Source organism: Onychomys torridus, chromosome 3 (genome assembly GCF_903995425.1).
Source record: "Onychomys torridus chromosome 3, mOncTor1.1, whole genome shotgun sequence".
Taxonomy (NCBI): domain Eukaryota; kingdom Metazoa; phylum Chordata; class Mammalia; order Rodentia; family Cricetidae; genus Onychomys; species Onychomys torridus.
Window position 1 is genome coordinate 146,549,195 of NC_050445.1, and position 16,820 is coordinate 146,566,014.

Consider the following 16,820-nt stretch of genomic DNA (forward strand, 5'->3'; position numbering starts at 1 on the left):
ACATTTACGTCTCATGTAACTTGCATTGCATTGGTGGATTATTCTAGTACTGTATCTGGCTTCTTCACTAATAGATTATTTCATATACTATAATTGTAAATATTTTGATACATATGTTTATAACTCTAGGGATATTAAAAACAAATTCTGATTCCCTACATTGTATGACTGTTTTCTTTTTTAAATGAGAAGATACAGAGAATGGTGACATTTATTCCTCCTCATTAAATTTCTTACTGGTTTGATTTGGGGAACTTGACATTTATTTGAGACATTAAACTACTTTCTGGTAAAACCTCAAGGATTTCTTTAATAATTATTTCAGGCAACTGAATGTTATTAAATATAGCTTTGCCTTGCTTTAATTAGACCTCTTAGGCAAAAATGGAATTTCATAAGCTAGTAGATTAAAAAGAAGTTGCTATCATCTTTAATAAGAATGGCTTATGACATTAAGAAATGAGGCACTTATATAGTTTGGTTGAAGTAGCCAGCTCCTCAAGTGTGTCTTCACAGCACACAGTGATTCACAAGGGCCATGCTACTTCCTATCTGTGGAAGCCCATTGTGTTAACAGGAACATCTCTGCCTGGATTCAGTGACAGAAGGCAAGATTGGCTCCTTTCTGTGAGCAGTCAGAGCTGTCATTGATGGTGGAGAGCAGGCAGATATTTTGTATTCATTATCGTATCAACATTAGTATGAGAAATATGACTTATTAGTAGGTAGTCTTCTGGCCCTTTATATTCTTGCACTAAAAAACTACAGAGGGGCTGGAGAGATGGCTCAATGGTTAAGAGCACTGGCTGCTTTTCCAGATGACCAGGTTTAATTCCTAGCACCCACATGGTAGCTCTTAAGTGCCAATAGTTCCAGTTTCAGGGGATCTGATATATTCATACAGATGTACATACAGGCCAAATACAAATGCACATAAAATACATAATTTATAAAGACACAGAAATACATAAAAAATATACTGTGAGGGGCTGAAGCGATGGCTCAGTGGTTAAAAGCACTTGCTGCTTTTTGCAAAGGACCCAGGTTTGGTTCCAGTGCCCACATGGAGGTTCACAGTCATCTGTAACTCCATTTCCAGGGGATCCAATGCTCTCTTCTGGCAAAACACTCACATAATAAGAATAGATAAGTATTAAATATATCATGAAACCTGAAAATGAAATTTCAACATAAAAGGTTAGGAAGATAGCTCTGTACAAGCATGAGGACCGGAGCTTGGATTCCCAGTACCCATAAAAAAAAATTTGGTGCGATAATGTACGTCTGGAGTCCCAGGAGCAAGTGGCAGAGACTGAGGTGGACCACAGAGCTAACTGGTTAGCTAGCCTAGCAAAAAAATGGTTAGAATTCCAGATGCAGTGAAAGGCACTGTCTCAAAAAGCAAGGTGAAAAACCAGTAGAACAAGACCATCCTTTATCAACATCTGGCTTCCACATGTGCACAGATGGATGAGTACACACACACACACACACACACACACACACACACATTTTAGTGTATTTCATATTAGCAGATCAAATTGCACTGGTTTCTAGAAGCCCATGCATCTTTTTTTTTGGCAGGGGATGTATCCCTGGCTGGCTTCAAACTTGTACTCCTCTGAGCTTTGTCTCTTGTGAGTGGTGCGATTATAGGTGTGCCCTGTCACCCCTGGCTGCCCATGAGATTCCTTAGGCTACTTCTAGGACATCTTCATAAAAGGCGTACTTCCTTTACTTAGCTCTCCTAGAGATTTTCCTCCCATGATACACTCCAGCTCCTACGTTGACTCTCCTGACTGTCCATTCCTTCCCCACAAAGGTCTTTAGTCACAATCGAACACGTAGACCCACCCAGCAAGTCTTCCACCTCCGAGATGTCATCTTCTACTCCAAGAACTGGGGTGGTAGACAGGGTGTGGTGGGAAAAACTGCAGGAGGGCTATCCAGAAACTCACTCAAGAGCCAACACAGCAATCACACCTCGGAGTGATCTTCTACAGTACTTCCTCTAAAGATGTGCTTTTCCTCAGGTGTTCAGCTCATTGGACGAGGCCCACTCACACTGTGGAGGGCAGTCTGTTTACACTTAAATCCATTACAAGCTGTTTCCATCCCCAAAATGCGTTCCCAGAGACTCTGAATAATGTTTGGTTCCACAGTCGGATACTTTGACCCAGTCTGGTTGACACATAAAATGAGACATCGCTGGGGTACCTGCTTATCCAGCACTAAGTGTGCTAGCTTTCCAACTGTTTTCAAAATGATTTAAAGAAAGTTTAAACAGCAGATACCTCCATGATTCCAGCTGACATTTAGGTGTATATGGTAGTAAGATCGCAAGATACGAATGTTACCCTGCAAAAATTTTCAGATTTCCATGTATAAAGGTGCTTAATAAATATTTGAGCAAGTAAATGTCTCAGATAGAGTCTAATTGAATTAAAGTGGTTAAGTAAATATGCAGATCCAAATGAGGAGTGTGGAGAAGATGAGTCACAGAGATCTCCCCTGTCTCTCAAGAATGAGGTACATAGGCACAGGGACCCCATTCATTGAGATGATAAACACCAGGTGCCACATGGTTGACAGATAACTATGTCACTCAGCTTTGGACTGGGTCCTGATTGTCTTTTATGAAACCCCACTGACTTTTCAGCAACAGTGGACAATTTCACAGGAGCCTTGAAGAAAGGCACAGGTGAGCTAAAAGTGTGTTGTGCGGGGCTCCATAATCCAATAACATAAGTGGGATTCTCCTGTGTCTGCTAAGAAAAGCCAGAACATACCAATGCAGGTGAAATGACCCTCAGAAACGCTGCAGTGAGTTTGAGATAGGCCCACTCTAGGGCACAAAGGGGATGTGGACAATGGTGGGGGGAGGGTGGAAGGAATCGGGTTTGCTGGCAATTTTTATCATGGTATGACTTGTTAGATCAATTGGCTGTTTAGGGAACACTCCCCCTGAGGTGGGACATGGAGCCTGTGGGAAGAAGTAAGTCTTCCTACCTGGCCTTACTTCTCTAGGAGCGACAGAGAGCCCCACATTTGGAGCAGAGGTGTGACTGTGAAGACGTGTGTTGGTAAACTGCTAGGCATAGGTGCCATAGCCACCTGTTGGGAACATAGAAGAGGAATCAGATGTGTATCTCTGTCTCGCTCCAGCTTCCAATCTAGACTGGGGATTGCTGTCATACTTACATAGAGCAATAGGAGGCTGGGGGGTGGCCAGGTGGAGGAGGAGGCTAGAGGACAGCGGGGCACTGTTACCTCAGGGAGGGTAGAAAGGCTTTTGCGTTCTTCAGTTCTTCATGCTGCTCTCCCACCTCAGGAGCAATGAGCTGTGCCTTTTGTTCTTTTGAGACAGGGCTTTGCTGTGTAACTCAGACTAGACTGTAGCATGCAGTCTCTAGTCTCCTGAAGGTTGGGGTAACAGGTGTGTACCGTTCTGCTTTATTCAACATGGACATCATACAGTAGGCGCATCCTCAGTCTTCTAGGGAATTGGATCTATGAGAACCTACAAAGTGATCCACAGTTCAAGAATGACTGTCCAAATGAAAGAGCTTACTGCAGTAAGAGCTAAATATGGGCTGTTGAGTTATTAATGACTTAAACATGGTTGGTACTAGCCAGGAGTGGGCTCATAGTCCCAAACTATGAAAGCAGAGGCAGAAGCCACACGTTTGAAGCCATCTTGGTCTATGTAGTTGAGTTTCAGGCCAGCAAAAGACATAAACAAGACTGTATCTCAAAACTGTCTCCCAGCAAATAAACAAACAAACAAACAAACAAACAAACAAATAAATAAATAAATAAAACCAGAACTATTTCACTTACTGTCTGGGCTAAAAAGATTTTGGTAATCTACTTTGGAAATTCAGTGTATTTTCAGCGGGACAGGATTTAGATGAAATACCAGACTCTTCCGTTGTTCTTCCAAGCCTCGTGGGAAGCTGACTGTGTCTGATTGAAGGAGGGTGAATGTCTTGATTACAGCAAGGAAGTAGAGTGTTTAGTTTTCCATTAAATACAGAAGAACGTGGTGTTCAGCATGACCTTGTCTGAATTGAGACATCTCCCTTCTTCATCCATTTGATGCTGGAATTTGGGTGTTCTGAGACTGCAACTTCTTAGCTGCCTCCCTTGTATTTATACATGGATCACTTAAATTCAGATCATTTAGGCATGTTTGAACAGCACCAAATCTTCAGCATTGTAATTTACAAGCTTTGGGACATTATGAAATCTTGCTATTTTTAATTCAACTTCACTACTTTTTTTGTTTTCTGAAATGCTGACATTTAGCACATATGTATTTATATTTTTCTGAGACAGTGTCTCTTGTAGCCCAGGATGGTTCCCAATTCACTGCATAGCTAAGGCTGGACTCCTGATCCTCCTGCCTCCACCTTCTGAGTACTGGGATTGCTGTCATGAATCAACCACTTTTAGGTCTTGTATTTACCTTTTTTAAGGTGAGTCAGAATTGTACTTGTTTTGAGTATTTTGCCATAGGTTTGAGATAACTAGCTACTTCAAGGCTAAGTCTGAGAGTTATAGTCCTTGCTTTGTTGAGTGAGTTGGATGACATTAATGAATCTGACATTTAGTCATCCTATCTTAAAAAACATTAAAACCATTCAGGCAGATTTCTTTTCATGAACCATGCCACAGAATGCATATCAGCACAGCATAGCAGAAATGACTACTAATATCTTTCCCTGGGGTAATTCAGATTCTGCCCATCTCATTGTGTTGAGTACTTGTCAGAGCCTCTGGAGACGGAGAAAAAAGTGGCTTGCAGACAATTATTAACTGTTGGTGTAAGCTCCTTTCAGCCACCTGTTCCCTGACCTTGGCCTGGGCCTCTGATTTCTCAGCACTGCTTGTCCTGATTCAGGAGGCTGCTCAGAGCAGCCAGCACCACCACCATCCTGGGTTCTCTTAGCTCTCAGGGATCCTTCTTAGACGTGCTCCTTTCTCCCTGCATCTCTACCATTTTCCCCTCCAGAGGATCAGATATGATTTTGCTCTTCATGTCTTAAGTAACAAAAGAAACAAACAAAAAAATTGCTTCCTTCTATTTTAAGACTCTAATTCTCATCAACTGTTTTGCTTGGGGCTAAGGAGGATGAGGGCATGCATAGAGGCCTACATACCATACATTTAAGTACATGAAGAAGACCAGAATCTAATTTAAAATACCCAAGGTCCTTGGGCTTCTAGGGAAGAATGGGGTTCCCAGGGGGAGTACAGTTATTGGTCACTGGCTGGAAGTTCAACTTCTCCATTGCTCGTATCCCTGATCTGGTCCAGTCTTCAGCTTTAGGGGCTTTAGCTGCATGTGTGTGCATGTTCCCAGGCCAGTCTTTACCCTTCCCCTTCTTTCCAAGGATCATTACTCAGTTGGTGTCCTTTGAGCTAGGAGTGTGCACACTGTGTACTTGGTAGTGTTGTGAGTGGTGATTTGGGTAAGGAACTTTGGGTCTTAGATAATCAGAATATAGTTAGGAAGGAGGAAGCAAGGTTGAAGGTACATCTGGTCCTTTGGCCTGACTCCTGGGACTTCTTGTTCTTTGGAGGGTATGGCTAGAGGGTTGAGGAGAGCCTTAGAAGTTCAAGTCTATGAAGACATTGCCTGCCTGACTCCTGGTTTCTCAGTATCTTTCTTCTGTGTACATCTGCTCTGGTAAATGATCTCTCTCTCTCTCTCTCTCTCTCTCTCTCTCCTCTCTCTCTCTCCATACACACACACACACACACACACACACACACACACACACACACACACACACACATATATATATATATATATTTCTCTCTCCCTTTCTGAGACAGGGTCTCACTTTGTAGCCCTGGTTGAATTTGCTCTGTTGACCAAAGGCTGGTCTTGAACTCACTGAGAGGCACCTGCCTCCTGAGTGCTGAGATTAAGGATGTGCATCATCATACCCAGCAAAATTTGATTGTCCTTTTAAGGACTGACCAACAGTAGCTTTCTTTAACATCCAGTGAATATTCTTTTTTTAAAGTATTTATTTATCTATCTATCTATCTATCTATCTATCTATCTATCTATCTATCTATCTATTTATACACTCGCTAGAAGAAGGCATCAGATCTCATTATAGATGGTTTGTGAGCCACCATGTGGATGCTGGGAATTGAACTCAGGTCCTCAGGAAGAGCAGCCAGTGCTCGTAACCTCTGAGCCATCTCTCCAGCCCCAGTGAATATTCTTAAACTTTAGCCTTGACCCCCTTCTAAGTCTTCTATCCAGTTTATTTCTGCATTCTGCACAGGGGTTGCTTAAAGTTTATATAATTAATGATCATTTATCTTGTAATGGATCCAAAATCCACATCTTGACTCAGGTTAACTTTCTGGATCCAGGCCTTTGTGAACTACCAATTCAGCTGGACCCATGAGTTTCTTTTGTCTCTTCTTCTGCCTCAGGAACAGACTAACAAGCCAGAGACCCAAGTGTCACATGGGACTCCTCCTTGTCCCTCATTCTTTCCATCTAATTAGTAATTGATTGCCATTGATTCTAATTCCCAAGTTGTTGCACGAATCTTGAAAGGTTTTATTTTTTATTTATTTATTTTTTGAGCTGAGGATGGAACCCAGGGCCTTGCGCTTGCTAGGCAAGAGCTCTACCACTGAGCTAAATCCCCAACCCAAAAGATCTTATTAATAAAAACAAACCCAGGGCCAGTTATTGGGGTGAATGCTGGAAGATCAGAGAAGCAGAACAAGCCACAGCTTCCTCACCTCACCAATTCCTCAGCTGATCCTGTTTTCTCAGACTGGAAGCCTCTGTGTCCTCATATCCAAATGGGTCTCAGCTGAACTGCTACTCAAAAGCCTAAAAGCTTAACCAGCTCTAGTTCCTAGTTCTCATGCCTTATATGCCTTTCTTCTTTCTGCCATCACTTCCTGGGATTAAAGGCATGAGTCACCATGCCTGGCTGTTTCCAGTGTGGCTTTAAACTCACAGAGATCCAGGTAGATCTCTGCCTCTGGAATGCTAGGATTAAAGGCGTGTGCTACCACTGCCTAACCTCTATGTTTAATATTGTGGCTGTTCTGTTCTCTGACCCCAGATAAGTTTATTAGAATGCACAATATTTTGGGGAACACAATATCAGCATACTAAGCACTTCTATATGCACCTCTTCTTTCCATTCTCTTTGCTATTACAACATTGGCTCAGGTCTGGAATAACAGTTATTTAAAGTGTCTAAACAGCTCAGAACCCACTGATGTAAGTCATTTTTCCACTTGACCGCAAAGCATCTGTGAACATGCAAATGTGGTTGTGCCAATGACCTGATTTTAGTCCTTCATAGTTTCCTTCATGTTATTCAGGATAAAGTTCAAAGCTCTAAACACATCTACCTCTGCCTTTTGTCCTCATGTCCACTGTACTTACATCTTAACTTTCTTTCTGTGGCTGTGGTAAACAGCACCTTGGGGAGGAAAGGCTCTATTTGGCTTACCTATGTTAGGTCCATCATTGAGGGCTGTCAGGTATGGAATCTGGAGACAGGAAGTGAAGCAGAAACCATGGAGGGATGCTTTTTACTGGCTTTCTCTCCATAGCTTGCTCAACCTGCTTTCTTACTTCTCAGGTCCATCCACCCAGAGGTGGCACTGCCCACAGCAGTCTAGGTTTTTCCAATCATTAATCAAGAAAAGGCCCTGCAAACTTTCCTGCAGGCCAATGAGATAGAGGCATTTCTCAGTTGAGGACTCCTTTTCCCAGGTGACCTTAGCTCATATCAAGTTCATAAAATAGCTAGCAAGCACAGATTTTGAGTGCAAAATACACACAATATTTAGTGGTGTGTCCTGATGTATGGTTCTTCCTCTGTTGTCTGGCACCTGCCTCAAGTTCCTCTATCCTCTGCACATTCACGATGGCTGACAGTGTAGTCTGATTTCCCTGGCCTGGCTAGGGCCTTGGTGTTTACCAAACACCACAATTCATATTTTACCAGACCATCTTTCCTAGAATGTTTGAGCTCTAGATAGACTAGACTGTGAACTCTACCAGGGTAGGGGAGTCATCCTTCATTTTCTTATCCTCAACATTCAGCACGAGACCTGGCAACCATGCTCAGTAGAGTCCTGGGAGTGGTTCTGGGTGAAGTGCTGGGCCTGATGTAATTGGATGTTGTGATGGCTGTCAACACTGTGTCTTCCCCTTATAGGACTTAGTGTCTGTGTGGGGAAGAGACGAAACTTCCAGAGAAGTGAAATGCAATTGATGCAGAGAGAAGGGAAGAAGATGTCTCTACCTTGGCATTTTAAAAAATGTCATTGGGATCATAAGAATTAAGTTAAAGATTCTCTTTGTGAAAATACATTCAGCTTTATTTTGTCTTTGATAAAGTTTGGGAGGGACATTTGGGCCAGCAGGATGGCATTTGGGCCCCAGGAAAGGCACTTGCTGTGCAAGTCAAAGGACTTAGTTCAATCTTCAAAACTCATGAAGAAGGAGGAGAGAACCAATTCCCCAAAATAGTCATCTGATTTTCACAAGCTTTCATGGCACATCGGCACACACACAGACACACATGCACACATACACACCACACATACAGACACTCACACACACACATACCACATACACAGACACACACTGCACACACACACACACACACACACACACACACACACACACACACTGTGCACACACACATGCACACACACAGACATACATAGACACATACACCACACTCAACACACACTACACATACAGACACACAATCTAGGACATTCACAAATCCTACTAAAACCATCTACGGCTGTCTACCCAGTGGAAGTCACCAGATACCGCTTTTATTTTAGAACAGTTTGCTCAGGTTCTCCTCGAGCTGTGCCCTTGGGAGCGTGCATTTAAAATGAGGCCTGAGGTTTGCTCTCCAGGTTCATGCCTATAATCCCAGAACGTGGAGGCAGGAAGATGAGAAGTTCAAGGTCACTATTAGCTACCTAGTGAATGTGAACCTGGCTTGGACTACAGGAAACTACCTAAAATAAAAAACAGTTTTTGTGCAAAGAGTCACAGAATTGAAGTTTGTGTTCTGGGAGGATGAATTTGGCAGAGGACAGAATGGGCTCCCCTGGAAGAGAGGAAATTGTGGAGATAGCACTGATCGCTGCAAGAGCTGAGGGGAAAGGTTAAAAAGAGAACAATGGGATAAAGGAGGTGGGATGGGGACACCAGGGGTTAATACTGAAGGTGTGATTGAGACACTGTGTGATTCAGCAAGGTTTCAGGGAGAACAGGCTCGAGAGATGCTCAGAGGTTAGGAGCACTGGCTGCTCTTCCAGAGGGTCTGGTTCAGTTCCCAGCACCCACATGGAGGCTAACAACCCTCTGTAACTCCAGTTTCAGGGGATCTGAGTCCTCTTCAGGACTCTGTAGGCACTGTACCATGTGGTGCACGGTCATGAATGCAGGCAAAACACTCAAATGCATAAAAAAAATAAATTAATCAATGGGAGTAGAAAACTAGCTGGGCATTTAGGGATGGCCATGTTTTGCAAATAAATGTCCCCCACAGCGTCATGCAGTTGGGGTCTTGGCTGCTAGCTGATGGGCATTGGGTAGTGACTGGATCCTAAGGGCTCTGTCCTATTAATGTATTTGTCCCTTGATAGATTCACAGTATGATGAAACTATTGGAAAATGGTGACATGCGGTGGTGGGACCGAGTTGAGGGATGTGCATCCATGGGAGTGTGTGCTGCATGTAACCTGTCCTGACCCTGCTCACACCTCAAAGATTCCTGTCCACCATGAAGTGAGCTTCTTCTTTGCTCTCCCACATGCTACTCCCATGATGGTCAGGCATGTCTCAAGCCAACAACACCCTGCGGACTGACAGCCTGAAGCTCCGAGTCCAGACTAGATGCTCCTCCTTCAAAACAGTCCTGAAGGTGGTTGCCATGGCGAGGAAAGCTAGCTAGCAGCATTGGGATTGAGTCTGAAAATGTTCTGCGGTGACTGTGACTGAGTTCTTTCCAAAGTGATCCTGTAGGTTATTGAAGATGTCTTGCTCTGGGAGGCTGGGTGTTGCCATGTTTTAACTTAGGCAAGGCAAGATTTTCAGGACTCATGTGTCATTTTGGGCTATCTTTTCTTCTTCTGTCGTGTGTGTATATGTGTGTGTGTGTGTGTGTGTGTGTGTGTGTGTGAGTGTGTGTGTGTGTGTGTGTGTGTGTGTGTGTGTGTGTATGGAAGGGTACAGACATGCTACAGCATACCTAGGGAGAACACTTCTGATGTTGGTCCTAGTTTGAGACAGGTTCTGATGGTGGCAAACCCCAGGCTAGCTGGCCTACAAGCCTCCAGAGACTCTCCTGTCCCTACATCTCATCTCTCCATAGGAGCCCTGAGTTTACAAATGTATGTTACTTTGTCTGACTCTATCTGGGCCTTTGGGATTTGAACTCAGGACCTCATATTTGCATGGCAAACACTTTACTCATGGAATCCACTCCTCATCCAGGGTCACCTTTCTTGAGAACCATTTTCCTTCTGTCTGTTGGAATTCAGCTGTCTTGTTGCCGATGGTAACTTGCTCAAATCAGTATGGCATTTTCTGTTTATGTTGCTTGTAACTCAGATCCTACACTCATGGACATGGAGGGTGACAAGAGGACAGGACATGGATCTGGGACACACTTGGACTTGTAATTTTGTATTCCATGAAGCTTGTTTAAAATGTCTAATCTGCTTAAATTTGCTTCTCAGAAACATTGCCTTTTACTGAATTTTCCTTTTCAACAGTTTTTAACATCTGGTTTTGTTTTAAAAATAGTTTTAAAGCATCCTTTGCTTTTGTCCAAATTTCTTAGTCCTCCCCACCCTAGTGGAGACTTCTTTGGGGCAATTTACTTTGGCGCTGAACCTCTCTGAGCAGTCTTCTCATCAGCGAGAGACCTAGGATGATGTCTACACACCTGACACAGAGATTAGTCAAAAGCTGTGGTGAGAAAGCTCATGTGATCCCAGGGTGGGGGAATGAAGAAACATGAGCTGAGAGGCGATCTCCCCTTTATATTCTGAATCAGTCTCATTATCGTCTGAACTAGAACACTGTCTTCAGTATTGGTCACTGCTGTTCAAAGGGAGATGAAGAAATTGGAGTGACTGGAGAAACAAGAAACAGTGATGATTAAAGGGCAGGAAAAGTCGGTTCCAGGATAAAAGATAAAAAGAGCTTTGGCTGTCTCCAGGAGGGAAGAGTGAGGTGAACTGTGACTCCAACAGGGCTTTATGGGGGAATGGTTACCTCGATGAGAGAAAATGGAAGCCCTTGATGGAGGAAGACTGGAGGATGAGTTTAAGAGACAACGCTCTCTCTAGGGTGGTTTAGGTTGGAGCCAACCTACCTGCTCTGGTAGCCATCACTAATTAACCACAGCAATTTCTCCTGTAGTTTGAGCCACCCCTCCCCTAACCCTTCATAATGAACCCAATAAATCTCTATGAAGACAGTGAAGTTTTACTGAGGAAGAAACCCATTTTCAACCCTAGCTTTAGACTTTTCACTCAGAGATGTAGGTTGTACCAGATGATTTCTCAAAGCTTCTTTGAGTACTGTGGTTCTGCTAAGTCCCTGAGTTAAATGAATTTCAAGAGAAACAGACTTCATTTGTGGATGATAAGGACCCTTGGAGCAAACCAAGACATCTTTGGAATGTACCTAGTGAAGGAATTGGAGACTGGGCTGCTATTTTTGCATATAAAGTTTAGTTGACTCTTCAAATAGATTCACACAGCCAGTCTAGAAAGTTCCATGATGCCGAGCTGACTGAACAAACCAAGTTGGAAGTGAGGGGAAGATGATAGCAGAGAAGGATTTCTACCAGACCACTTGTGAACTCACTGTTTGACCCTGAGGAGGAAAACTGGGCTCTTGATGGCTCCTAAAAGCTAATTGGCTCAAGAAGTTCTTTGAGATCCTGCTTTGCCTATAGCTCTTTATGAGCTGGTATGAGAAACCCAGATGAGCAGTGGTTTTCTGGCATGGAGCTTCTCAGAGGTAGACAATGAAAAATGGTTGTTCCAGAAGCTGAAGGGCAGAAATCAATACTAGCTGATACTTTGAGGCAAGTTATGACAAGCCTTCAGTGAGAAGGATAGGTATTGTGTTACCAACCAGACTGATGAACCTTAGTTGTCTCTAAATCCCTTTCCCCCTCTTGGGTATAAGGTATAGTCTTCTTTATATATATTCAAACATGTGGGGGCATCTATGAGACCAATTCTAAAGGTCATTTTATTTGGTGCTAATTACTTATTTCTTTCGACCATTCAGTTTATTTAAATTTTCTAATGATTCCAAATGCAACTAGTTGTGTTGAAGGGCAGCATTTGGGTCATAAGATAGATGTAAATGACAAAAAAGAACTGTTTTAAAAACACCTCTCACCCACCCAAACCTTAAGAATCAGCTAAGTTTCAAGGGTGGAATTTGTCAGTTATTTAGCTCACAAACATATATTTCAGAGTCATCCAATTTGAAAGCTAAAATTAAAAAATAATTAAAACCATTTTTTCCCTAGTGAGGTTAAGCAACCACCCCCACCATCTTAGAAACAAATTCACCATGTCTTGCTATTATATGGCTTTTCCTAGAGTGGGTAAACGAATATCCCAGACTCAGGATTAACAACACTGCAAAGAAACTTCCATCCATGTCTAACTTGGTGAACCTGAGTTTACTGGGGTTATTACTCACAGGAGCACGAGGCAGCTGTACCACCAATAAGCTCACCCCAGCATATGATGACTCATCACAGATACGTCACTGGAGATCCCTGTACAACTTTCAGGCAGTTCCTCCAAAAAGCCTCCTCTTCCCGGAAGTAGTTTACTACTGATAGATACACTGTTGCAAAGGGGCCCATGTGTGTCTTTTAGGTTGTGAGCTTCCTGAGTCCTGTGAGCTTCCTGCCTCTCTCCCATCTCAATCCAGAGAAACATCTAGTCCACATCTCTCACATCAGGTGGTTTTATGTACTGAAGATTCATACCTGCAAAATAGTAATTTTAAAAAGGCTTCAAAGCTTGTGCTTATTTTTCATCATTGTGATAAATGAGATCCGAGAGAAACAACTTTAAACATACAAAGGTTTAGTATGACTCACCATATCAGAATTATCAATCTGTGCTTAGTTGGCTCCATTGGCACGATGTGGGGCAGAACATCATGGTAGGGGAGCAGGTGACAGAGAGGTTCTCACTTCTTGGCTGCCAAGAAGCATAAACACCAAGGGGCTGGGGAAAGATGTATCCTGTTAGAGACCAAGATGTCAGGAACCAAACATGAACCATGGAAAGTACTAGCTAGGCCAGAGAACAAGTCATAAGCCCCTTCCCAGAGAAGTAACCAGAGGCCCCCAAAGATAAGAGAACATCCCACAGTCAGGTGCCATGACAACTGAACGTAAAGAGCATTTCATGGTCAGGTAGCCTAGCAACAGAATAAACTGCCCCTGACCAGTGACCTTAGCCGACATCTCGAAGTTGCATGATCTGCCTCACATGTCTTGCTCCCCTTCCATGTTCTGCACGCCCCTTTTCCCCTCCCCTCCTTCCTGCCCCTTCCCCTCCTATGCTATATAAGCCTCGCAGATTAAAATAAAGATTGGCAGCTTGATCAGAATCTTGTCTTGCTGTCCTCCTTTGTGTCGCCCTTCCCTTTCATTCCTCCCACAGGTGGGTTGCCCCCATTGAAACCCCGCTGGCTGGGGCAGTATCCTTTAGAGAGACAGCCCTCAATGAGCTACTTCCTCCAAGTAGGCACTAGCTTCTGGTCACTCACACCACCATGAATTCATCGGTGGATACACTCATGATCCGATGGTCTCCCAAAGAGCACCTCCAGCCTGGAAATCAAGCCTTCAACACAAGTCCTTTGGGGGACATTTCCTGTCCAAACCATAAATGCTTTTGGCTGTTCTCATGGTAGCTTCTGCCTTTGATGCTAGTTGATTTTCCTTATTGATACTCCATCCCTTTCTTAAAAGAACACAGTTATTTCCTGAAAGACGCTGCTAAGACATTCTTTGCTTTATAGTTGCAAAGTATCACACATGCATATGACACTTACCTGAACCAGCTCTATGGACCTTCTAGAACAAACTCTCAATAGCCAAGTTTGCAGAAAGAATGCTCTCTGTCTTTTAGGGCTTTAACGGTACTGAAGAAGGAATGACCCTCTCTTGTCTTCTGTTCCACTGCCCTTTTGACTGAAGGGTCACCTGTCCAACCTAAAAAGGGAACTCATAAGAAGGCATTCCATCCTATTAGGTGTAACAATTATTATGGAGTAGGGTGCAACCCCGATAGCCTTTCAGACTTAATGGTTTTAAGGTAAAGAAATGATGTCTTAGGGAGGGGTCTAAAACTTAAGGTCAGACAAAAAAAAAAAGCCACACACACAAAACAAAACAAAACCAAAAACAAAAACAAAAATGGTCCTCACAGGACTGGGGCTGTAACCACAGTGGAGTGATGGCCTAGCATGCATGATGGACTAGGTTAAAACCTCCAGTACTTAAAAAAAAATTCTTCAGATAAGATTTAATCAACAGCAAGCAGCAAGTGTACTTCTTCTGATTGCAAGCACTCTGGGGTTTGGTTCTATGATGTTTTCCGTCTTTGTTTTCTCAGAAGCTATCATCCATCTCATGTCTTGGTCTGTCTTACAGATTGGGTCAACATTCATTGAACAAACGAAATGAATAAAAGGATCAAAGAATCTCCGTTTCAGATAAAGGAGAAATTGGCTGACATTGAAATATCAGGAGTCTAGGGAAACCGCAGGGACAGTTCTTGGCAGGGACGCCTTTGTTACATTATGGGTTTGTTAGGGCTTATTGACAGTATCCCATGTGATACTAGGAGACGCCTAATTGGAACTGGGTTGTCAACAACTCTGGGATGATTTCAGTGGCTGCCAGGAGACAGCATCGACGGCTGCTGCAGGTTCTTATCCTTCCTGATGATGGTGGAGACTTTTGCTTCCACCTCTGCCCTTCTGACTAGCGTCTCTGTTTTTCTGGATGGTCAGAATTTCTTCTGGTCCCTGCAGGGCAATCTTGGCATTGCTAGAAGCATGCATGGTATTGGCAAGTGGTTTTTCACAGCATATGTGTTTATGGCACCATCTACCAAGGTGGCCAAAGGGCTAAAGTGTGAGAGGGATCTGAGGTCCCACCACTGAGCTACAATCATAGCCTGTTCAGAGCAATACTGAGGAGCCACAGCTAGAAGCTCTTCCCATTTTTCTTTCTCCTTTCTGATTTCTTTTCAACCAGAGGTAAGTAAGCATGAAGGATGCTCATCAGGGTTTGGTCAGTAACATGCGTTGTGCAATAAGAAAAGTGATGCATGGCCCACCATCTTCCAGGTTCCTCCTTTCAGCTTCTGTCAGGGATCAACTGTGAGGCAGTGACTCAGCAGCTGCTTACTGGGGGACCCTGCAAGGCCATGGGATGAAAGGCAACCTTTAGGAACACTGCTCTTCAATCCTGGTGACAAGCCAGGCTAGCTTGCTCCTCTCTCCTGTGTCCTGTTCCCAGCCTGTCATTTCAGGAGCTGACACTAGATGTCAGGGAAAGACTTGGTGTAGTATGCAGCTGGCCTCTCCCCATTTCAGGCTGCAGGTGGGATTGGAGTTGACAACTGGCAGGTTTCCAGCTGAGGCTCTGCAGTTTCCAGGGTTGCCAGGGCTCTCCTGCCAAGACGCCTCTACCTGCTCAGGCCTGTTAGACATGCTCTGGAGGTCGCTGAAGCCCATTTACAAAATGAGGTAGATCAAGGTCATCATTTCATAAAAATAGATTCTGTGGGAGAAGAGGGATAAAGTCATCAATGTACACTTTCAATTTCATTATGAAAGATATTCAGTTTTACTTTAAGAAAAGGACAGATGATCTAACATGGCCATGTTCCTATAACCTATTTTATTAGTGAATTAAGAAACAGGCAAACCAGTTAAATTATATAAGTCTCATATAATCATTCTTTCATTTAAAAAATGACATATTTGTTTTCAATAATACTAAGTAAAAAAAAAATCACAATTTTACTGCAGAACAACTCAATTTTGATCTTCTTTTGTTCTGTTGCAAGATTTCAAGGCTCGTGGCCTCTCAGCAGGCTTTCTTGTGCAGAAGATCATGTGTTTTTCCATTGAGCTGGTACATTCATTCAAACCCCTCCCTCCCTTACTCCGTCATCTAGTTAGTGAAGTTGTTTTAAGGTTGAAATGTATTAATATTTCCAAACTTTTTGAAATAACAGTGGTACCTAATTCATGCTCCATGGGTGCATTTCTGAGTAAATCAACATGTAAATCAACAGACCTCCGAACCAGCCGTGCTGATGGCTCTCCATATTTTTATGCCTTTCTGAACTTCAGTCCCTCTGCTTCTGCCTCCCCCTTCCTTTCCTTCCATTTCCTTCTTTTTCAGAAAGAAAGCATCATCCCAAATCAGGCTGGGTTTCAGGGAAGGTGGGATGGAGCCTGAAGGGGGTCTTTTCTCATAGGGCCCAATTCCCCCTCAAGCCAGTATGTTCTCAATCATTCTTAGGAAATACCAAGGCTTCTACCCGCCCAATGTCAAAAATAGCACTCTTCTTGGTAGGAGGACCCTGTGGTGAGGAAGGCCCACCCCGACATTCAGAGCAGCCGTGCCTGCGAAAGTCCTCTTGGTGATTCTGGAAGCCATTATATCATCACCCAAAATAGCACTATTAATACCACATGGGTGTGTCCTTCATTTACT